Here is a 25528-nt window from a genome sequence, read left to right on the forward strand (position 1 = left end):
TCTTTTCGAGAGGGTACAATGCAAATTCAAATGGATGACAGTGTGTGCATACAAAGAGAAAGAAAGAATAATGATAAAGAATAGAGTGGAAAGCCAACTGGCAGAGGATATGGAAAGATCACAGAGAGATATACATTCAGTGGCCACTTTACTAGATACCTCATGTACCTAATAAAGTGGCCACTGAGTATACTGTGGTCTTCTGCTGCTATAGCCTATCTCCTCACACTCATAATGAAATATGCCTGCTGTCTTGTCCTCTTTATGGCTTTATCAATATGTTGTATCCAGGTTAGGTCCTCAGAGATATTGACACCCAGGAACTTGAATAACTCACTGTCTCCAATTCCAATCCCTCTCTGAGGATTGGTTTATCTTCCCTCATCTTACCCTTTCTGAAGTCCACAATCAGCTCTTTGGTCTTACTGATCACTTTGAGTGCCAGGGTGTTGCTGCGACACCACTCAGCTAACTGGCATACCTTGCCCTCATCACCATCTGAAATTCTGCCAACAATGGTTGTATCATCAGCCAATTTATAGATGACATTTGAGCTATGCCTATCCCCACAGTCATGGGTGTAGAGAAAATAGAATTGAACTGGATTTAATTCAATTCCATCCTTCATATACATGAGGAGTAAAAATCTTTACATTATGTCTCTGTCTAAATGTGCAAGGTGCAATCTATAGTAACTTATAATAAATGGTATATATAACAGGACAGTCAATATAACATACAAATACAATTGGTCAACATGAATTAATCAGTCTGATGGCCTAGTGGAAGAAGCTGTGTACTGTTTCCCAGATGATAGTAGCTGGAACAGTTTGTGGGTGGGGAGACTCAGGACCCCAGTGATCCTTTGGGCCCTTTTTACACACCTGTCTTTGTAAATGTCCTGATAGTGGGAAATTCACATCTACAGATGCGCTGAGCCGTCTGCACCACTGTTGTAATGTGAATATTATTAAAAGTAAGTTAATACTAATCGGGAAGCTGTTGGTAACAAGAGGCGGGTTCCAGGCTTGGCGGGGTTTTAACTTCCTGTATGCATTGTAGATAGTTCCTCCACCCAGGCCGCAAGAGGCACCTGGAAGACTCTGTATCGTAAATATCATTTGCCGTCCCAGATAAAGATGATCTTTTGGCTGTAAAATTGTCGAGTGGTCCTTTTATAAAGTAGAAGTTATCACATATTTTCGGCAATGAGGTGAACTGGTTTTGTGGACGGGTCAGCACGTTTTGAACCGGAGTTGTGAGCGGACAAGGAGCCTCACGTTCGGATGGCTACGTTTGGGACTATCGGTGAATTTGTGGAGGAAATTGAGGACTGGCTGGAGTATGAGGAAAGGTTTGGACACTTTTTCTGTGCTAATGGGATTACTGAGGAGGCTCAGAAGCGCTCCATTCTCCTGAGTGTGTGTGGGGCAAAGACTTACGAGCTGATAAGGAACTTAGCCACACTGAGGAAACTGGGAGAAATTCCATATGGCGAACTGGTCAAGCTCGTGGGGAACCACCACAATCCAAGATCTTCAGTGATAGTCCAACGATTCAAGTTTCACAGCCATGTCCGGAAGCCAGGTCAGTCTGTGGCTAATTTTGTGGCCGAGCTTCAGCTGCTGCCAGAGCATTGCGATTTCGGATCCGTGTTGGATGACGTGCTCCATGATAGATTAGTATGTGGCATTAATAATGACGCCGTACAATGCTGCATGTTGGGGGAAACCCCACCGTTGACTTTCAAGGTTGCCCAAGGCATGGAGTTGGCTGCTAATAATGCTAAGGATATCCAGAAAGGACATGGGGGGGGGGTCGCAGTCAGCAGGAGGGAGACAGGAGGGAAACTGATAAACAGGCAAAGCGGGTGAAATGTTTTCGGTGTGGAGGGACGCATTATGCAAATGTTTGCAAATTCAAAGATACTGTCTGCCATGCTTGTAGCAAGAAGGGACATCTAGCTAAAAAGTGCAGGAGCATAAAGGGTGAGGTTAAGCCTGGGCAGGGGAAAGCTCAACAGGCTCAGGCAGCCACACACCACCTAGGGGAAGCAGACGAGGAGGCAGCATGTGTCTACAACATGTTTGCGGTGGAAACGGTTGAGGAACCACCTGAACCATTTATGTCACAGTCACTGTCAAGGGAAAGGACATTAAGTTCGAGATTGATTCAGGAGCTACTGCATCAGTCATCAGTGAGGAGACCTACAGGAGGACATGGGGGTCCAACCTGCCTCCCATCAAACTGTTAAAGCTCAAACTCAGGACTTATACGGGGCAGCCTATACCTCATTTAGGGATGTTATACGTGAATATTTCAGCTGGGGGTCAGAAGGCTGAAGCCAGGCTGGTGATAGCTAAGGGCAGTGGGCCCAGTCTTTTGGGCTGCAATTGGCTTCACAAAATCCAGCTCAACTGGCATGAAATTAAGTATGCACACACAATGGAGGACATTCTGCAACGGTATAGTGACGTTTTCAGGGATGAGCTGGGCATACTTGATGCCGCATCAATAACTCTGAGGCGTGAGTTAAGGTAGACTTTTATTGGCTGGAAGAAAGCACAAGCAGCAAGTGACCATCATACAACATCCTGGAGACTGAGGCCGGGGCTGTGCCTCCAATCGCCTTTATACCGGGGTCTGTGGGAGGAGCCACAGGAGCGGTCAGCGGGGGGGCGTGTCCAGACAGGTATATGTAGTTCACCACAATACTGAAAGGTGTGACCATGAAACTTCATTTCGACCCTAAGGCCACACCACGTTTTTTTAAGCTCAGGTCGGTGCCCTAAGCCATGAAAGGCAAAGTCGAGGAGGAGCTGGAATGTTTACAGGGGCTGGGCATCATGGAGCCCGTCCAGTTTTCAAAGTGGGCAGCTCCCATTGTTCCAATTTTGAAGGCAGACAAAACGCTTGTTGCAGTATATGAAGAACAAGAGGCGCAGCGTGCAGATGAAGTCGTCGATGACAATGTGAGTGACAGACATAGTCCGGACACATTTGAGAGTGAGCTCGCAGTGCAGCTTGCGGCTCTTCAGCCTATTACAGGAGCAATTGAAGTTACCCCCTCAGCACAGAAAGCCAGCATGCCACTTCTAGTATGACGAAGCAGTGACCCAGCTCTTGTACCACCTGCCCAGTTACAGCAAGGTGCATCTCAGCCTGATGATCCCACTAACAGGAACCTGCATGTGAAGCCCATCATAACAGTAGCAACTGGGGCACCCACAGACGATGTAAGAACAGAGCCTCCAGGACTACCAGACAAGCATTCAGAAAGCACTCTAAGTGATTTGACAAAGAAGGTAGAATTTTCTGGAGACGGTGGCTGCCTGGGAATCCATGTGGTGCCCTGTAACTATACGCAGAGTGGAAGATTCCTTGGCCTGAGTATTCGTGATATTGAAGATAACAGCCGTTCAAGAAAAGAGAACCTGCTCCGGGAGAATGAATGTATCATCAAAATCAATGACTGTGATTTAACAGACAAGACCTTTGTTCAAGCATGAGAGGTTTTCTGAAACACATTCCAATTTCCTGCTGTTGAACTCCGGATAGTTCCAGGTTATAACAAGGAACTCTATGAAAAATTTACAATTGGGTCTATTCTGGGCCACATTCGTGACGATGATTCAGAAACCAAAGTTCCTTCTTCAGTGCGTTCCAAGCCAGGTGGCAAACCTGCAGATGCCGTTTATCCCAACGATGCTGAGAATAGCTTGCCACCGATTTCAAAGAAGCTCAGTAGTCCAAAACAGTTAAGGAGCAATGACCACTTTATTGTCCACCAGTGACTTTGCCAGAGGGAGAGACACTGGCAGAGGGGGCAAAGTCCCCTGAAGAGGATAGACATTCTCACACGGACATACAGACCCCTCTTGTGTCCCCAACACTAGATCCACCCAAAACATCCTCACCAGCGGAGCCTGCTGGGTCACCGGGGGTAGCGCGTAGATCGCAGCGCCCTCGCAAACCACCTGACAGACTGAATCTTTGCTTGGATAGTTTCTTTTGTTGTTAGATTGAATGTTGAATTTGCCATGTTTTTTTTAGGTGTTTTTGTATTGGTAACCTGTCGCTAATGATACCACTGCTTTTATTTCCCAGTTCTTCTATATTTGGGGAATGTTGGATTTTAAAGTGGGAGAAGTGTTGTAATGGGGAAGTTGTTGGTAACAAGAGGCGGGTTCCGGGGTTTTACCTCCGGTATGCATTGTGTATAGTTCCACCACCCATGCCGCACAAGGTACCTGAAGCCTCTGTATTGTAAATATCATTTGCCGTCCCAGATAAAGATGCTCTTTTGGCCATTAAATTGTCAAGTGGTCATTTTCTAAAGTAGAAGTTACCGCAACCACTCTTTACAGTGTTCTGCAATTGAGGGAGGTACAGTTCCCACACCAGGCAGCAATTCAGTCAGTCAGGATACTCTCAATTGTGCCCCTGTAGAAAGTTCTTGGGATTTGGAGGCCCATACCAAACTTCAACAGTCTGAGGTGAAAGAGGTGCTACTGTATCTTTCTCACCACACAGCCGGTACGTACAGACCACATGAGATCGTCAGTGATGTTTATGCTAAAGAACCTAAAGATGTTCACCCTCTCAACCCCCCAGATCCATTGACGTCAATAGGGATTAGCCTGTCTCCATTCCTCCTGCAGTTTACAACCAGCTCCTTTGTTTTTACAACATTGAGGGAGAGGTTATTTCCTGGATACCACTATGTCAGGGCAATGACGTCTTCTCTGGAGGCTGCCTCATTATTATTTGTGATTAGGCTAATCGGTGTAGTATCATCAGCAAATTTGATTAGCAGATTGGAGCTGTGGGTGGTGACACAGTCATGGGTATACAGAGGATAATGGAGGGGGCTTAGGACACACCCCTGAGGGGCACCAGTGTTGATTGCCAGTGAGGTGGAGATGTTATTTTCAACCCGCACAGATTGCGGTCCTCCAGTTAGGAAGTTGAGGATCCAAACTGCAGCGGAAGGTACAGGAGCCTAAGTTCTGCAACTTCTTAATCAGGGCTGTAGGAATGATGGTGTTGAATGCTGAGGTATCGTCATTAAACAGCATCCTGACATAGGTATTTGCATTGTCCAAGGCCACGTGGAGAGCATTTGAAATCGCATCTGTTGTCGACCTACTGTGGCAATAGGGTAATTGCAGTGGATCCACGTCCTTTCTGAGACAGGTGGTGACTCTTGCCATAACCAATCTCGCAAAGCATTTCACCACTGTAGGTGAGAGTGGGTAGATGAAGGGGTTGGTCTATGAGGAGAGCTTGAGACACCTGTGTCTATACTCACTGGGATTCGAAAAAGTGCGGGGGGGGGGATCTTATAAAAAATAGAAAATTATGAAAGAGATAGATAAGATAGAGATAGGAAAGTTGTTTTCACTGATAGGTAAGACTAGAACTAGGGGACAAAGCCAAAGATTGAGGGGAATAGATTTAGGATGGAGATGAAGAGCAACTACTTTTCAAAGAGAGTAATAAATCTGTGGAATTCTCTCCCCAAAGAAGGAGTAGAGGCTACCTCATTAAATATATTCGTGATTAATAATTGCATAGTTGGGGAATTAAAAGGCATGGACAAAATGCATGTAGGTGGAGCTGATCTGCCACATCCTTATTGAATGGTGCAGCTTGATGGGCCAGATGGCTTAAACCTGCTCCAATATCGTATATTCCTAGGCGACACACACAAAGTGCTGGAGGAACTCAGCAGGCCAGGCGGCACCTTTGGAAAAGAGTAAGCAGTCACCGTTTTGGGCCGAGACCCTTCATCAGAACTGGAAAGAAAGAAAAGTCAGAGCAAGAATGTGGGGGGAGGGGAGAAGAAGTACAAGGTGGCAGGTGATAGGTGAAGCTGGGAGGGGGGGGACAGGTAAAGTAAAGAGATGGGAAGTTGATTGGTGAAAGAGACAAAGGGCTGGAGAAGAGGGAATCTGATAGGAGAGGACAGAAGACTATGGAGGAAAGGGAAGGAGGAGGAGGACCAGAGGGAGCTGATGGGCAAGTAAGGAGATAAGGTGAGAGAGGGAAACAGGAATGGGGAATGGTGAAGGAGGAGCGGTCGGTTACCAGAAGTTTGAGAAATCAATGTTCATGCCATCAAGACAGAATATAAGGTGTTGTTCCATCAACCAAGTGTGGCCCCAGCACAGCAGTAGAGGAGGCTGGGATTCCTCTACTCATTTTAACACGAAAAAAATCTGTTGATCAATATCAAGAGCCAAATTAAATCCACAGTGATTCAATGTTGTAAAACAATAAAACACAAATATATATTTATTAAATAGTTACATTAAATAAGTAGTCCAAAGATAGAAATTTTAAAAAGTAGTAAGATAATATTCATGGGTTCAATGCCCATTCAGAAATCTGATGGCAGAGGGGAAGAAGCTGTTCCTGAATCGCTGAGCGTGTGCCTTCATGCTTCTGTACCTTCTTTCTGAGGGTAAACAATGAGAAGAAGGCATGACCTGGGTGATGGGGGTCCTTAATGATGGACTCCGCCTATTTGAGGCTTCACTCCTTGAAGATATCTTTACTTTACTTTATTGTCACCAAACAATTGATACTAGAGCATACAATCCTCACAGTGATATTTGTTTCTGCACTTCGCGCTCCATGAAGTACAAATCAAAGTAAGTATAATAAAAGTTTAAATTATAAATCATAATTAGAAAATAGAAAAGGGAAAGTAAGGTAGTGCAAGTCAGGTCCGGATATTTGGAAGGTACGGCCCAGATCCGGGTCAGGATCTGTTCAGCAGTCTTGTCACAGTTGGAAAGAAGCGGTTCCCAAATCTAGCCATACGAATCTTCAAGCTCCTGAAACTTCTCCCAGAGGGAAGAGGGACAAAAAGTATGTTGGCTGGCAGCACTGATTATCCTGGCAGCACTGCTCCGACAGCGTGCAGTGTAAAGTGAGTCCAAGGATGGAAGATTGGTTTGTGTGATGTGCTGGGCTATGTTCACGATCTTCTGCGGCTTCTTCTGGTCTTGGACAGGACAACTTCCATACCAGGTTGTGATGCACCCTAGAAGAATGCTTTCTACGGTGCACCTATAAAAATTAGTGAGGGTTTTAGGGGATAGGCCAAATTTCTTCATCTTTCTCGGGAAGTAAAGGTGCTGGTGGACGTTCTTGGCAATGGACTCTGCTTGGTTAGACCAAGTCAGTTCATTTGTGATATTCACCCCAAGGAACTTAAAGCTTTTGGCCAGTTCCACCTGCACACCACCGATGTAGATGGGGTCGTGTGGTCCACTACTCCTTCTGGAGTCAACAACCAACTCCATCTTGCTGACCTTGAGGGATAGGTTATTGTCTTCGCACCATGCCACCAGGTTCTTAATTTCCTCTCTGTACTCAGACTCATCATTACCCAAGATACGGCCTACAATTGTGGTGTCATCAGCAAACTTGTATATTGAGTTTGATGGAAACTTGGCTACACAATCATGGGTGTACAGTGAGTACAGCAGGGGGCTGAGTACGCAGCCTTGTGGGGCACCGGTGCTCAGAGTGATTGTAGAGGAGAGCTTGTCCCCTATCTTTACAGCCTGGGTCCTGTCTGTGAGGAAGTTGAAGATACAACTGCAGATCTGAGTGCTAAGACCCAGGTTCCGGAGCTTAGGAATCAGCTTATTTGGAATGACGGTATTAAAGGCAGAGCTGTAGTCAATGAAAAGGAGCCTTACATATGTGCCTTTATTCTCCAGGTGTTCTAAGGAGGAATGTAGTGCCAGAGAGATGGCATCTGCCATTGACCTGTTGCTCCGGTAGGTGAATTGCAAAGTGTCAAGGTTGACCGGTAGGTTATGTGTCATAACCAATCGCTCATAGCAATTGATGTCAAAGCCACAGGTCGATAGTCAAGGATAGTCTTGGATTCTGTGGAGGGTATGGTCCATGATGGAGCTGAATAAGTTTACAATTTTCTGCAGCTTATCCTGAATTTAACAAATTTCATACATATGCCAGTGATATTAAACCTGATTCTGATTCTTATTCCTGTGCAGTATCCCCACACCCCATACCAGACGGTGATGCAGCCAGTTAGAATACTTTCCACGGTACATCTATCTTTGGTGAACAGTTCATTCCCTCACGGCTGACGTTCTGTGGTGAAGTGAGGGCCATCTACAACATTCATAGCACTTGCTTGCCCAGGCTACTCCAAAATTAAGATCATAGACATAAGTTCAAAGTTCAAATTTCAAAGTACATCGATTACCGAAGTATGTATACATTTTACAACCTTAAGACTCATCTTCTTACAGGCAGCGACAAAACAAAGAAACCCCAGAAGAAATCATTTAAAAACAAGGCTGTCAAACATGCGATGTGCAGAGAGAAAAAAAGTAAGCAAATAGCATTTAGAACTGACGTTTTATGAAAGACTCGAAGTCCGGCATCACAGTACCGGGAGCAGGCCACAGCCTCTGTTCATCATGGGACCACAGACGTGAAGCCAGGCATCACAGTACCGGGAGCAGGCCACAGTCTCTGTTCAGCACAGAGCTGAGTAAACATCACGGAGCAGGGAGCAGAACTGGCCTGTTCTTCACCTCTGATCCCAAAACCCTGACTTTTTCAATCAGGCCCGGAGCTTGAATCACCCAAGCATCAGATTATTCCTAGTTCTTGGACAGTTCCAGGGCCTGCCGCCACAATTCAGCCTGTACCCAAACTTTCCAATTTGGCCTGGCGCTTAAATCAATCAGACATCAGGACTTTCCTCACTCCTGCCTACAACTCCACTCTTCTAGCCTCATCCTTCCATTGTTAGCGGTGATCATTAGTAATAAAGTGTTATTAATAAGGTGTTTAGTAGTTTTCTTTGTTTTGAACTTTGCTGCTAATGAGTAGTCAATAGGTATCATTAGTGCCAACTTAAACCGGAAAACAGGAACAGAATTAGGCCTTTCGGCCCATCAAGCCTGCTTCACCATTTTATCATGGCTGATTGGACCAAGGTCATCACATTTATTTTGTTATGAATGCATAGTTTATGTTAACAAATGTTTGTCATGCTCATGATATACTGTCCAGCTGCTGCTAAAATAGTATTCAGTTTTCATAGTATTTATATCCTCCAAAACTTACCATTGGGTTTAGAGGTCTGCGTGCCTCAATGACCCAGAGAGCTAAGTTGACTGAGGGCTTTATGCTTTGGCTCTTGGTAGGGTCACCTCTGTCAAACAGGTCAAAGGGTAGAGGCCAGAGTCAGAGTGGTCCACTGGTCCTCCAGGGCTGGGGGTTCAACTCAGAGCTAACAACCCTGACTGGTAAAACAATATTATTACAGAAACAGCAATGCAACTGAGTGAGCCTCTACCTCGGATTTGTATGACTGACAGTAAGCCAAGAGGAAGCTAATGAAGGAAGTCCTGAACTACCAGACATGGAGGACCTTCATTGCTCCCCTAAACACCAGTGAGGTAGAAGACAGCACACACACATATGAATGCACACAACAATAATGGTAGTTGTTAATTTTAAAGTCAGTTAATTAAATCCGGAAAAATAATACTCCCATAAAATTACTGAACTGCTTAAAGCTTTGCTCACCAAAGCCCATGAAGGGAAGAAATTTGTTATCCACAGACTTTGTAGATTGGCTAATTTTAAACTATCCTTTCAAACAGCCTTTCCCAAGGACCAGAATCTTATTGAGGTTGTGTGCCTCTATGACCTGCAGAGCTTTGCTGCCTGGAGGCAGAGCTTCATGCTTTGGCTCTTAGGGTCACCCATGCCAAAGAGGTCAAAGGGTAGAGGACAAAGTAAGACTGGTCCACCAGCCCTCCAGGTTCAGGGGTTCAGTTCAGGGCTAACAACCCTGAAACCCAATTCTGTAACCCAATTACAGAAACAACAATGAAGAATCCTTCATCTGATTGGCCAAGGACCCTCACTGCTACCCTAAATGCCAGCAGATGTCTGGGGCAATACGGTAAGGTTTCAAACAGCAAAAGATCAAGGGTGATCTGGTACCTGCAACAAAAACTCATCCTCCCAACAACTCTCATACCTATTTCCTGTCAAAAATCTCTTCTAATCTGGTAGCTTCTTGGTGAATGACAAAGGATCCAAAATCAGGCAGCCCAAAACACCACAGGGAGAAAAGTCGACAGATTTTCACTGACTAGACAGCTTACTATTTAAAACATATTGGCCACTCGGACTCCACTTCAATGTAGATACTGCAATGATTGTAAATATTTGAAGCTCGAGGAAACATAAGGTAACACGGCCAGGGGGATTACTAATGGTTCACCGCTCCAGCTGCTGCCTGCTCTCATCCTGATTAAACGATGCCTACTGAACTCAGCCAGCAGGTTTACTATCCGCCACTCTACTACGATACGATGGTCTCTTGATCTCAGAATCCACCTTGTTATGACCTTTAACCTTATTGTCTACCTGCACTGCACTTTCTCTGTGGCTGATGCGCTTTATTTTGCATTCTGTTATTGTTTTACCTTGTTCAACTTCAGTGCATTGTGTAATGATTTGATCTGGCCGTGGTAGCGAAATGGTTAACATGACACTCAGGACATCGGAGTTCAGAGTTCATTTGCAGCATCATTTATAAGGAGTTTGTATGTCCTCACCATGAATGTGTGGGTTTTCTCCCGATGCTCTGGTTTCCTCCCACTGTCCAAAGACATACCAGTTAGTAGGTTAATTGTTCATTGTAAATTGTCCAGTGACTAGGCTAGGGTTAAATAGGTGGCTTGTTGGGAAATACGGCTTAATGGGCTGGAAGGGCCTATACATCTAAATGATGATGAAGCCTCTGTCGATCAGGGTCGACCATGGATGTTCCGTTCTAGTCGTCTAAGTATGCAACCCACAACAGTTCAATATGGAGAGCAAGCTGTTGCCTATGTAGCAAACTCCCCCTCTCCACGCATATGATGAATCCAAAGGAACACCAGAGACCGATACAGTTTGGCACCAGCAACATCGCAGGAGTTGCCAGTCAGCATTGAACTCAATGTAGGGACTGCCTTAGAGACTCCAGCCCAGGATTTTTCCCTCAGGGTTTATCCTGAAGCCTTCCTCATGAGTGGGTAGAGCCATAAAGCAGCGGTGGTTTGAGCTCAGAGTTTTCCTTCTCCTTGATGAGCTGCCCAACACGGCTGACTCGCTCCATCTGCCCGAAGTGACTGGTTTTAAGCCGCCAGTAACCCACCTTTGCCCCCTTCTCCTGTCAGTAGAAACTGTCCAATAGGGCTTAGTAGCTAAGCCTTGCTTGAAGGCCAGGAGCTGGACTTGGTTGTCAGAGGCTGTTTGAGATGCATGCCATGGAGCATTTAATAGGTAGTGGGAGCTTATCTCCCACTACCACCCTCAACTATAACAACTTTACAGAACCATCTCTAAATCAAATAAACAGTACACAAGGCAAGATTTTTACTGTACTTTGGAACAAATGACAATAATAAGCCAATTTAATTTTCAAAATTCCAACAGCAGGAAGGCCAAGGAGTGGAGGCATGTAGTAACACCACCACCTACAGGATCCCCTCCAAGCAGCACACCATCCTGATTTGGAAATGTGCTGCCATTTCTTCGGTATCTGAATCTCAGAAGCCCCGGCTCAACAGCAAAGTGGGAATACCTTCACCGGAAGGACTACACTCTTTTAAGAAGTCAGCACACCACCATTTTCTTGAGGAGAGTGAGGGACGATCAATAAATCCGGCAACACCCATAAGACGCTGGGTTGATCAAACCTCAAAGACCCAAAACAAACTGTGAGTGTCCAGGAACTGTGATAACAAGAGTACAAGCGCAGCGGAGTAACTTAAGCCTAATTTATTATCATAAAATAGAAAACAGATTTCCACAACAATTTCAGGGCTCATGATTCTTGGTCTGAGCTTGATTGTTGCTGTCCTTGGGGAACTTCATTGTTACTGTTGTCAGGGGAATTCCAAATTCTGACTGGTGAAATCACCCTGGGTCCATCCTCGGCACTGATGAGCACGTTCCCTCAGCTGGGTGAAGTCTAAGGAACTCAATTAATGTTTTATTTGTAAGCATCTTTAATTTGAATAGGAACAGAGAGTCAACGTATAATTTATTGTAAATAACTGTATTTATTGTATAAGGACTCAGATTTAACGAATGGATTTTTTTCTATGTAAATAACTTTATTTTGTAATATTTCTGAATGAAGTATTTTTGGAAGAAGAAGAAAAAGTCTGAGCAAAACGTGTCTCAGGAAATAGGGGCTCAATCCATAGGCACAGTGAGACGCACAAAGGCAGACAACTATTTTGTTCTCATACCACTAACTCAGCACAGTTTCTTTCAGAGTTCCGCAAACATTGAGAGACACACAGAAACGGATAAACCCTTTGGTCTTTTGATCTCATGCCACTGGGGCCTTGAGGCCAAGAAAGAATCCAGCCGCTATTATCAAATATCTACAGTATTTAACTTGTACACACACCTTACATACTCTGAGATCATAAAGAGTTAAAATGTCAATTGGAGTTGTTCAGACTTTGAATACACCACAACAACACCCACATCCTTAAAAAAAGAATAATTTCTGAGTACTGTTATGGGAGTACAGTACTGAAAACAATTTTAAAACTCAGCAGAGATTAGAGTTAGTCCTGGCCCTTTCTATATCTGTTCCCTTTTTAAATGTGCTGTGCTCTCAGAAAAGAGCAGTGAGATATTTTGGAGGAAATTTATTTTAAATTATTACTTTCTTTATTTTTATTTACTTCTTTAGCAATGCAGCACACAACCAGGCCTTTCCAGCCAACTACGCGCACGTGTTCAATTAACCTACTAACCCGTACCTCTTTGAAAGTGTGAGAGGAAACCGATGCAGTCACAGAGAGAGCAAAAAACAATTTACAGAGAGCAGTGGGAATTGAACCTGGATAGCTGGAGATGTAATAGCATTATGCTAACCGCTGCACTACTGGGCTCTCCTGGTTATTTCTTCTATACTCTAGAAAATATAACCCATTTCTCTCTGATCCCTTCCCGTTCAACAGTCCTCTCCTTCCAGGATCAATACGATGAATCATTGTTGTATGTTCTCAAATTTAATATTTATCCTACAACATTGCCTCTGTACTGTTTCAGCATAAAAGTGTGACAGATTGCCTGTTGTAAGTATCTTTTCCACTGGATACTGGGATTGAAGAGAGCTCCAGCAACAATAAATTTCTATTGTATCACATTAGCTTCTTTGTCTACTGGAATGTTGGAACATGTAACATTTAATATTTGGAAGTGATGGTGTTTTTCCAGAAGGAATTGCCCATTACAACCAAATTGTTGGAAAACAGTCACCTCACAAGACATCTTTGGAACTATTAACAAATAATTCCTTCCAGTAACCTTGTTGGTCTTTTCCTCACCTTGTGGCACATTGGAAGGCAGTTTTGCCGTTTCTGGAGCATTTGACTGTTTTTTTCCGAGGCTAAGTTACTAGCTCGACACTCATCCCAGCTGGGATGGAAAGCAGGCAAGAAGCCGGCTGGATTCAAACTCGGGACCATTCAGCTTGAAGCCCGGTGCTGATGTCACAATTCCACCGGCCAGCATATTCTAGTAACCTGGCCCACAGAGGTTGAAAACAATGTCGAAAGTCGTGAGAATCGTGAGACTGGAATGAACTACCAGCGCTAGTGGTACATCTGAGCTTGACTTCAACATTTAGGAGAAGTTTGAATAGGTATATGAATGGGAGGAGTATGGAGGGCCATAGTCCCGGTACAGGTCAATGGGACTAGGCAGCTCAGATGGTTTGGCACAAACTAGATGGGCCAAAGAGCCTGTTTCTGTGCTGTAGTTTTCTATGACTCTACGACTCACCAATTTACATGTGAGAGGAGCATCTGCCCATGGTGGCTTTGGCAGACAAGACTACCGTATTGCCCTTTGGGTGGCAAAGTTCTCTGTTCACACAGCGGCCATCCTCCATCGTGTTGTGTAGAATTCGAGTATACTAAATAGGATAAACAGTCAACTCTTCAGGCTGAGACCCTTCATCAGTCCTTGCTTGCAGGCTTGCCTCCAAGTCTAACAGCATCCTCACTTGGAAATATACAGATTCAGATTCAGTTTATTGTCATTTAGAAACACAAATGCAATGCAGTTAAAAAATGAGACAATGTTCCTCCGGATTGTTATCACAAAAGCACATAACAAAACAGACTACACCAGAAAATCCATGTAACGTTTGGCAATCCCCAATCCAGAGTCCGGAGAGGCTGCTGCGTATTAATATCGTGCTACCATCTTAGTGTGTTCCCTGGAAAGGAGCTCCAAAGCCACCAGACAAAACAAAACCAAAAACTAAAGCTACAAGACCTGCACTAAGCCACATAGTTACAACAGTGCAAACAATAGCATAATTGATTAAAAAAAACAGACCATGGGCACAGTAAAAATAGTCCAGAGATGTTAAAAGACTGTAACTACAGCACTCCCTTTGCTTCATCATCACTGGGATCCAAACCCTGGAATTCTCTACCCAATAACATTGGACAGCACCTTCACCAGGAAGACTCATAAGGGTGGCACAGTAGTGTCGTGGTTAGCACAACACTTCAGAATACCAGTGACCCAGGTTCAATTCCTGCCCCTGCCTGATAGGAATTTGTATGTTCTCCCCATAGACTGTGTGGGTGTCATCCGGGTGCTCCGGTTTCCTCCCACAGTCCAAAGATACACTGGTTGGTAGGTTAATTGGTCATTGTAAGTTGTCCAGTAATTAGGCTTGGGTTAAATTGGAGGTTGCTGGGCAACGTATCTCGAAGGGCTGGAAGGACCCATTCTGCACTGTGTTTCTAATTAAAATAAATAAATAAATGTGTTGAGTGATGAATGTTCTAGCCACCAAAGCAAGATCCTAAAAATTAACACACCCAAAATTGTGTGTATGCGTTGCTTTGGATTTCCAGCTTCTACAGATTTTCTTGTGTTTGGTGTCCTAAAAATTAATTTTAAAAAATCAAGGAAGTTTTCCACCATGTTCCAACCCTGAACACTCTTTTTCTTTCTCCGACAGCCACGGGTGATCTCTTCTCGTCTCACTCTAAACAGAAAGGCCATTGCAGCAACCCGCATCTATTTCACCGCTGTTCCTCCCCCCCCCACCCCCCACCACCCACCATCTCTTTTGACTCAGCGTGCTCCCAGTGGTAATTTGACACTGCGTTCCGACATTTATGCTCTCTTAAAGGGCCACAGACCATATGACATCAGAGCAGAATTAGATCATTCAGCCCATCAAGTCTGCTCCACCATTCAATCATGGCTGATTTATATTCCCTCTCAACCCTATTTTTCCTGCCTTCTCCTGGTGACCTTTAACAGCCTTACTAAAGTGATTAGCTTCATTTGTCACACATACATCAAAACAGCGAAACATACAGAGAAATGCATCAATGACTGACGCAGTCTGAGGATGTGCCGGACACAGGCCGCAAGTAGCACCATGCTTCCAATACCAGCATAGCATGCTCACGACTTACTAAGCCCAACCAGTAAATCTTTGGAAACCCACATGGTCACAGAGGGAACGTATGTACTCCTTACAGACGCCCACAAGAGTTGAACACAGGTCACTGGTGCTGTAAAACACTGCACCAGCCACTACACTACTGTGCTGCCCTTGGCAATCAAGAACCCATCAACCTCCACTTTAAATATACCCGATGACTTGGCCTTCACAGCCATCTGTGGCAATGAATTCCACAGATTCATTACCCACTTGCTAAAGAAATTCCTCTTTACCTCTGTTTGTAAAGGGATGTCTTTCTCGCTGAAAGGAGCACACTAACTGGTCTGTAATGAAAAACAGACATACAGTGTCAGAGAAGCTCAGCAAGCCATGCACCACCTGCAGAGGAATAAACAGCTGACATTCCAGACTGACACCTTTCATCAGGACTGGGAAGGAAAGGGGAGGAAGCAGAAGAAGGAAGTCGAGGGAGGAGGGGAAGGAGTACACGTTAGAAGGTGATAGGTGAAACCAGGTGAAGGTAAAAGGGTGGGGGAGGGGGGAATGGTAAGAAGCTGGAACGTGAAAGGTGGATAAGTCAAAGGGCTGAAGAAAGAGGAATCTGATTTGAGAGGAGAGTAGACCAGAGGGAGGTGATGGGCAAGAGAGAAGAAGAGGAGTGAGGGGGAGCCAGAATGGAGAATGAATAAAGAGAGGGAGAGCGAGGAGAGAAATTACCACGAGATAGAGAAATCAATGTTAGTGTCATATATACATTAATATACAAATTCCCCACTCACTCTTTTTTAATCCTCTTTCAAAAATGCATAGAAAGTCTACTTGTCACCAGTTTTACAGTTAATTTGCCATTGATTAAACAAATATTACAAAACATTACTGCCATTTATTAACAGGGTGTACAGGCAGTGTTTAACCTTACTTCATTAATGCAAAACATGATTAAATAGCCTAATTAGCAGCATTCATCATTGGTGGCATTCATTATGTGTTACTGCATGTGATTTGTTAGCTATTCATTAATTACAACAGAGCTAGATTAATTAAGGAAAAACATATCACTGTGAATACTGAATTATAGGAAGGATAATTAGTTACTCAGGTTGAGATTTATCCAGAATGGAAACTCACTATTGATTTATACACAGGGGCACAACAGTAATGTAGCGGTTAGTGTAATCCCGGGTTCAATTCCTGCTGCTGGGTCCAATTGGCAGTGGGAGCTTTCTGGGCCAGAAGGGCTCGTCCTTGGGCTGTATCTCTGAAAAATAAATTAAAACAAATGATCCTTCAAGTATTTAAAGGGATGTGCTTCCTTTGTGTTGAACAGATGAAATCTGTTTTGCCAAATCTTATTTCTTGCCTTGTTGACTGCATTGTTAATCAAAAGTATAAAGGGAAAGGTGATGCTTTTGGACAGGGATGGCCTGTTGTTCCTGATTCTCCAATGATGTGGATGTTCAAGGTATCATATAATCAGAGAGAACAAAGGCACGGAGGCATGAGTATCACGCAACTTCAAAAATAACCATTGTGTAGACAGGAGCCATTAGCTTTGGAGGATGTGGGGAGGATTCGAGCATCCCATCCCTCTCATCACCAATAGGTTGGTTGCGGAGGGTGGTCGCACAATAAATGTGGGACTCCATGAGTGACAGATGCCAGCACAACTATCACTTCGTTGTTTTGTTGGACTATTCACCTTCTCCAAACCACCCAGGTCCCTCATCTCTGGAATCATTTTGGTGAACCTACAGCCTTCACATCTTTCATAGAACTGGACATAATCCAGGAGTTATGGCCACAGAAATGTTTTATAACTGTTCATTATGGCTTCCTAGCTTTTTATACCCATTACAAAGCACAAGGTTCCTGGCATTTGAATATAGACTTTTTCTGAACTTGCTCTATATCTTTCAATTAACTATTCACAAATATCCCCTAATCTCTCAATTTGTTTAGAATCATACTCTCTATTTATGTTGCCACTTGATATTCTGTCTACTGAAATACAACATTTCACATTTCTCAGCATTGCATTTCATCTGCCACCAATCCATCCAGTCTACAGGCCGATCTATATTTTCTATTACCGTCCCCATCAGAGTTTTGTGTCACATGTAAGTTTGGAAATTGTGCCCTGTACAACAAGTCAGAGATATTAATATATGTTGAAATAAACACAGGTTCTTGTACCAACCCCAGAAGGAATTCCATTATACACTTCTATTCAGTATGAAAAACTTTCACTATTTATTTTACTGTTTTGCTGCTTGGCCAATTCTCTACATGTGCTACTTATGACATTTTTCTGTTATAGTCTACAAAACTAATTACACAGCATCACATGGCTTGCCTTTTAGAAGTTCATATATGCTACATCAGTTATGTTTCCCTCAGCAATCCTCTCGGTTACATCATGAACAATTTTTAATGTTAGTTAGATATCAATTTCCATGAACGACTCTTTAGTGGAATTTTCTACTTGATTCACACTTGTCCAAAACACTGCTAATTCTGTCCCTGACATAGTTTCTGGAACTTAAAGGGCATACTACCATTGGGGGGAGGTACAGGAGCTTGAAGGCCCACCACTTTAAGAGCAACTTCTCCCCTTCCGCCATCAGATTTCTGAATGGTCCGTAACCCATGAATGTTACCTTGTCTTTTTTGCACCATTTATTATCTTCTCAACTTGTAATAATTTTATACAGTATCCTTGCACAGTACTGCACCTGCAAGACAACATATTCTGTGCCATTTAAATCTGATAATAAATCTGATTCTGATTCTGAACTTCTGACACCACTAAAATTAAACTGTTATGAAATCAGCAATTTGATCGCTCCATCTATTTTGAACTAGAATGTTAAATTTGCAATTTTACAGCTACATCCCCAAGCCTTTTAATGTTTGGAAGATATTGGCCAGGGCCCCTGCAAATTCCTTCTCTACTTCTCTCAGCAATCTGTTAATGCATCCCATCTGGACTGTAGGTGATTTTCCAGCTACCCTTTTTCCTTGATATCAATTTTTGTTCTTATAGAAAAGCTTTATTCCTGATGAAGGGTCTCGGCCCAAAACGTTGACAGCGCTTCTCCATATAGATGCTGCCTGGCCTGCTGTGTTCCACCAGCATCTTGTGTGTGGTGTTGTTTGAATTTCCAGCATCTGCAGATTTCCTCGTGTTTGAGCTTTATTCTTTATATGTTTGTTTGTTCATTGTGTGCCATGTCGTATGACGTGGGCTATCATGGTCTTGATCACGATTATTCTCGGCAAATTGTTCTACAGAACTGGTTTGCCATTGCCTTCCTCTGGGCAGTGTCTTTACAAGACGGGTGACCCCGGCCATAATCAATACTCTTCAGAGGTTGTCTGTCTGGCGTCAGTGGTCGCAAAACCAGGACTTGTAATATGCTGCACCTGCTCATACGACCATCCACCACCTGACAGGGGCGACCTGCAGACTAGCAGCAAGAAGGAGTGCCTTAGACCTCCTTTAGTAGGCATATCTCCACCCCACCACCCACACACGCACAATAAAACATGGAAACGTGCAGTGTAAAGCATTGCATCAACAACCAACACAGCACCAAAGATTGCGCTGGGGGCAGCCCGCAACCATTGCCATGACACCGACGTAGCACGCTCACAACTCACTAACACTAATTGCACGTCTTTGGAACGTGGGAGGAAACCAGAGCACCTAGAGGAAACCCATGCTGTCACCAGCAGAACGTACAAACTCCTTATGGACAGCAGAAGGTATTGAACCGTGGTCGGCAATCGCTGGCACTGCAATGCAATTGCACTAACAGGTATATTACCCAAGCAGCATCTTCTTCCTTGGAGATACCATGCTTTAAAACCTTAGTCCTCCTCTCTTCCTCTGTGATCTGCACTCAGATCAGCCCTATCTCTCTTTATCATTCCTCTTTTTGTTTACTTACCTATAAAATGTTTTTGAACTCTCTTTTACATGTGTTACTAGTTTTCCCTCATTCTCCTTGCTTCTCTGATTTCCCTTATTTACATCCCCATGAACTACCTGTATTCAATCTGTTTCTCACTTCTGTTAACAACTTGACATCTGTATATATAGATTATTTTCTGCTTTTTATCTCTCCCAATATTTTTTGGTCATCCAGAGAGCTCTGGCTTTAATTTTCCTTGCTCTCTCCCTCAGGGTAATGTACCTAGGTTGTAGCAGAGACAACTAAACTTTAAAGGCTTCCCATTATTCAGTCACAGTTTCGCCTGCCAAGTTTTGATTCCAATTTTCCTTGAGTCAGATCTGTTCTCATGCCATTGAAACTGGAGCTTCTACAGTCGACTATTTTTATCTTGAAATGACCTACATTATTTTCCATTGCTATTCTAAACCTTATGGATGTCTTCTTTTACTTTAGAGGTGCTGCCTGACCATTTGGATACTTTCTGTATTTAATTCCCATATTTAACAGCACTTTGTGTTTGTGTCCTAAGCACCAGCTCAGGGAAAGTACATGCTGAAGTCCCTCCATGTGCATCAGCTGCAGCAACAGGAAGTGACAGCAAAGAAACAGGAAGTAGTGGGTCAAAGGACAGATGATCTAAGCTGTCCCTAACCTGACATATCCAATGATCTCCTGACTGAGAGGCCACTCCCAATACTTTTTGGGTAACTTCACAAAATACGCCATAAGATCTAGACACAAGAAATTCTCCAGATGATGAGAATACTGGGCAATGCACATACCTTGAGTAACTTCCAGCATTTTGTGTTTTTTCTGCAAGATCTGAGAAGGATCAAGGACCCCCACCATCCAGTCCATACTCTCTTCTTGCTACTACCATCTTTGCTCCCACACAGCCAGGCTCAACAACAGTTATTCAAAGTTGAAAGTGAATGTGTCATCAAAGTGCACACATGTCACTATATACAACCTGAGATTCATCTTCTCAATAAATCTGTAATAGAATAATAATCGTAATAGAATCAGTGAAAGACCACATCAGTTTGGGTGTTCAGTCAGTGTGCCTTTGACTATCAGGATCCTGAAACAGCATGGAGTGCTCAACTGAGCATGAACTGCAGAACCTATTGACTCCCTTTCAAGGACGCTAAAACTCACATTCTTATTATTATTCAATTATTTTTTTAATTATTTACTTTTTCATTTATTATTGGCATGATTTGTCCTCTTTCACATATTGAATATTTGTCAGTATTTGTAAAGTATAGATTTTTAAAGTGAACTCTATTCTATTTAAAAAGCAAACAAGGAAATCTGCAGATGCTGGAAATTCAACACACACAAAATGCTGGTGGAACGCAGCAGGCCAGGCAGCATCTATGGAAAGAAGCACTGTCGATGTTTCAGACCAAGACCCCTCATGGGACAACCATCCCCCTTTTTTTCTCCCTAGGCCTCCCGTCCCAGGATCCTTTCTCTTCTCCAGCTCTGTATCCCTTTTGCCAATCAATTTTCCAGCTCTTAGCTTCACCCCACTCCCTCCGGTCTTCTCCTATCATTTTAGATTTCCCCCTCCCCCTCCCACTTTCAAATCTCTTACTATCTTTTCTTTCAGTTAGTCCTGACGAAGGGTCTCAGCCCGAAAAGTTGACAGCGCTTCCTCCTATAGATGCTGCCTGGCCTGCTGTGTTCCACCAGCATTTTGTGTGTTTTATTCTATTCTATTTCTTTGTTTTCCTGTGAATTTCTGCAGGAAAATGAATCTCAATGTAATATATGGAGACATATACATACTTTGATAATAATTTTACTTTGAACTTTCAACTTTTAACTTTGACCACAATGTTTCTTTTTGTAATGGTGCATGTCCACTTTAACACACTGCGGTCCTGCTTGGAGCATCTGGTATGTTCAAGACCGTCTGACTTTGGACATTTAGTTCTAAAGTAGTGTGGTAGCTGTGGTATGAGACAAGCAACCTCAGGTTTGACTGTTCAAATCCTACGTTTAGCAAATCTGGAACAAGAGAGTATCTGCAGATGCAGGAAATCAAAGCAATGAACGCACAGTTCTGGAGGAACTCAGCAGGCCAGGCAGCATCTATGGAAAAGAGTAAACAGTCAACATTTTGGGCTGAGACCCTTCATCAGGACTCAACCCAAAATGTCAACTGTACTCTTTTCCATAGATGCTGCCTGGCCTGTTGAGTTCCTCCGGCATTTTGTGTGTATCATTTCAGCAAATCTGGGCTGCATTTGGAAAAAAAATTAAAATATCTCATGAAAAAATTCAGGTGATGGACAAAGGTCAGTCAGGGAAGATGAACTGACACTGTCTATAAAGACTTCAGCAATGTCTATAAAGATATGACAGAACATTACATCAAAAAAACAGCTACACCACCAGCCACAAGGGGAACATACCATCCCCACCCCAGGTAACATACAGTCATTACAGTTGTCCCACACCACCAGGTTCAGGAACAGTTATTATCTTTCAACCATCAAGCACCTGAACCACCATGGCTAACTTCACTCACCTCAACAATGAACTGTTTCCAAAGCCTATGGACTCACTTTGCAAGACTCTACAACTCATGCTCTCAGTATTATTTATTTGTTTGTTTTTATTATTCATTATCATCTCTATGTACCGTGTCGTATGATGTGGGCAATCATAGTCTTGCTCACACTTGTTCTTGGCCAATTTTTCGACAGAAGTGGTTTGCCGTTGCTTTCTTCTGGGCAGCACCTTTACAAGACGGGTGACCCCAGCCATTACCAATACTCTTCAGAGACTGTCTGCCTTGTGTCAGTGACCATAACCAGGACTTGTGCTATTCACCAGCTGCTCATATGACCATCCATCAGCTGCTCCCATGGCTTTGCATGACATTGATTTGGGGGGGGGACGGGGACTAATCAGGTGCTCCATTTTGTCCAAGGGTGACCTGTAGACTACTGGAGGGAAGGTAGCACCTTAAACCTCCTTTGGTATAGATGTATCTGCACCCCTCCACCCCAATTACTGTTATCATCATTGTTAATTTTTTTTTTGTATTTGCACAGTTTGTATTCTCTTTACCATTGGTTGTTTGTCAGTTTTTGCTGGTGTGTATGTGTAGTTTTTCATTGATTGTATTTCATTTCTTCGTTTCACTGTGAATGCCTGCAAGAAAACGAAAGTCTATATGGTACTAGCTGCCACTCCTGCTGTGCTCCAAATTCTTTCTGTAAGGTAATAAATTGTCCACAGTTCACTTTGATATTTTCTTCAGAAATCGTTCTTCTCAAAGGGAAACTGAAGTTTCTCACACAGAGGGTGATGGGTGAATGGGACGAGCTGCCAGAGGAAGTGGTAGAGGTGGGTAAAATTACAATGTTGAAAAGACATTCAGTACATGGCTGGGAAGACTTTGAAGATAGAAAAAAGATTAGCTTTATTTGTCACCCGTGCATCAAAATATTGAAAGGTATGGTGAAATATGTCTTTTGGGTCAGATCAGCTGAGCAAAACTTGTGCTGGGATGCCAGTGAATATCAGCACCCTTCCAGTGGCAACACAGCAGCCCTCAACTTACTAACTCTTACCTGTACCCCCTTAGAATGTGGGGGAGGGGTGGAGGAAGCCCACACGGTCATGGGAAGGATGGTAAAACTCCTTACAGAGCGTGGCCGAACTGAGCCCATGGTGTTGGTACTGTAATAGCATGATGTGACTGTTCGGCCACATAAGGCCCAGGCTTTAAGGGATAAGGGTCAAATGGAGACTAACAGGACCAGCTCAGTGATCACCTACTTCAGCATAAAGATATTGGTCCACAGGGCCTGCTTCAGTGCTGTATGATCCATGACACTGACTGTAAATGTCAAGATCATAAGACATAGGTGCAGAATTAGGCCGGACTAATCAGCAGAATTCGTGTGCTCTGCATTCCGTCACGGCTTATCCCAGATCCCACTCAGTGATGTCCACAATGTCATAATGACAAATCTCTAATTGCGCCATGCGTTCATCCACATATTCCAAATACTACGTGCCTTTAAATACAGCACCTTCACTCCTTCATTCTTTGCCCTTATGAATTTTGCCTCTGTGGTACAATTTATCTCCTTGCACTGTCTGCATTTGTACCCAATCATCAGTTTGTCCTTCCTTACGTTCATAATTCACCCATCATCTACTTGTAAACCTGCTGGCCCATCCTCAGCTCTATCATGCTGGTTCCTATCCCCCTGCCGTATTAGTTTAGACCACACCCAACAGCTCTAGTAAACCTACCCTCAAGGATGTTGGTCCCTTTCAGATTCAGGTTCAACCTGTCCCTTTTGTAAAGGTCACATCTTCCTCAGAAGAGGTCCCAATTATCCGGAAATCTGAATCCCTTCCCCCGCTCCAATTCTTCAGCCACACAGTTATCTGCCACCTCATTCTATTTCTATCCTCACTGTCGCATGGCACAGGCAGCAATCCCAAGATTACTACCCTTGAGGTACTGTTTTCAGGACCTCCTCCCTTTTTCTACCTATGTCAGTACCAATGTGTACCACAGCTTCTGGTTGTTCACTGTCTCCTTTCAGGATATTGTGGACGCGTTCAGAAACATTGTGGACCTGAGCACCTGAGAGGCAAACTACAATCTCTGTTTCTTTTTTGCATCCAAAGAATCACCTATCCGTCCCTCTAATTATAGAGTCCCTTGTTACTGTTGTCATCCTCTTCAAAATCCCGCATCCCAGAACAGATCACTGGCCCTGCAGACATACCCACTATTCTTTCAAGAGTTATATAAGAAATAAACGTAACTACTTACCTCGCCTCTGCCTGTTCTCATCGAAGATTGTTGAGCCTTACCACTCTGACTCAGACCACTACCACAATGACCGCTCTGACTATGATCCTCCGCTGGACGTGGTTCTCTTTTATGGAGACTGTGTTTTTCAAGCTCTGCTCCAGACCTGCGGGGGACCATTCTATCTGCGCCACTGTCCAAATCAAAGACTCTTGCTGAAAACTGGCTACTTTTTCAAGCTCTGCTCCAGACCCGCGCAGGAATACTTCCACTGTGCCTGCGTCACTGCCCAATCAAGTGAAGGCATTAGCAGAATAAACTACTGTGTGAAAGCGTGGATATGTCGACTCTATGCCTATTAGGTCAAGCTATTCTGAGTACAGGGCTGTTGGCATGTTGATTATCTTAGCTGAACATGTCATTAACTACAACAGCTGCCCAATTTCTCTTTGATAACTGGGAGTATTATATCCCACTCTCAGCATTCCTCACTAGCAATGGGTATGCCTTGTTCACGGATGTAAAATAAGTCATGTTACTGTTATAAGCCTATACATGCTTACAGGAACTTCACGAAAAAATCCTTTATCTTGCATATCCGTTTCCTTATTTACACAAGTCTCTGGACTACCACTTTTACACACCTTTCTAGTTACTAGTGGAATCAGCACAGTATTACCAACAACAGCCATCTCTGACTGTCTTAATGGCATCAATTTGATTTCCACTTCAAATGAAAGTGATATAAAGGACCACCTTAAATATAAAAGGGTTGCCATTGAGAGAACATCCATTAATTGTTTAATACACTTGGTTACAATCACTGGCAGACCTGTTCACAAAGACTGCAACATTTATTAAAGGTCACTTGATATGGAAAAGGCATTGTCATCTGAAATTGAAAGTTTCAAAGGGGTTCATCCAGAGGAAAAGTGTCTCAAAGTTGAAAGTATACCTATTATCAAACTACGTATGCTAGATTTGTCACCTTACAGGCAACGTGATGCACCATCAATAACTCTTGGAGACGTGAGGTGAGATATAGGCTTTTATTGGCTGGAAGAAAGAACAAGCAGCAAATGACCACCACACTGCATCGTGGAGACTGAGGCCGGGGCTGTGCCTCCACTTGCCTTTATATCGGGGTCCGGGGGGTGGGGGGGGGCATGTCCAGACAAAATAAGACCAAATCGAGCAAACTATAAAAAGTAAGCAAATAACATTCAGAACTGAAGTTCAGAAAAGTGAGTTCACAGC

The 25528-nt window shown here is 43.6% G+C and overlaps 1 long non-coding RNA gene across 1 annotated transcript in view; it reads right to left on the bottom strand.

Moving 5' to 3' along the window:
* LOC132392403 (uncharacterized) overlaps positions 1-24509 on the bottom strand; it is a 48352-nt gene extending 23843 nt beyond the window's left edge. Inside the window, exons 1-3 of the long non-coding RNA XR_009511522.1 lie at positions 24293-24509; positions 16652-16781; positions 15796-15846 (exon numbers count right to left, since the gene is read on the bottom strand). This is a non-coding gene — a long non-coding RNA (uncharacterized LOC132392403). The remainder of the gene's footprint in view (positions 1-15795; positions 15847-16651; positions 16782-24292) is intronic.
* Between the last annotated feature and the right edge of the window lie 1019 nt (positions 24510-25528).

The sequence above is a fragment of the Hypanus sabinus genome, chromosome 4, assembly GCF_030144855.1.
Source record: "Hypanus sabinus isolate sHypSab1 chromosome 4, sHypSab1.hap1, whole genome shotgun sequence".
Taxonomy (NCBI): domain Eukaryota; kingdom Metazoa; phylum Chordata; class Chondrichthyes; order Myliobatiformes; family Dasyatidae; genus Hypanus; species Hypanus sabinus.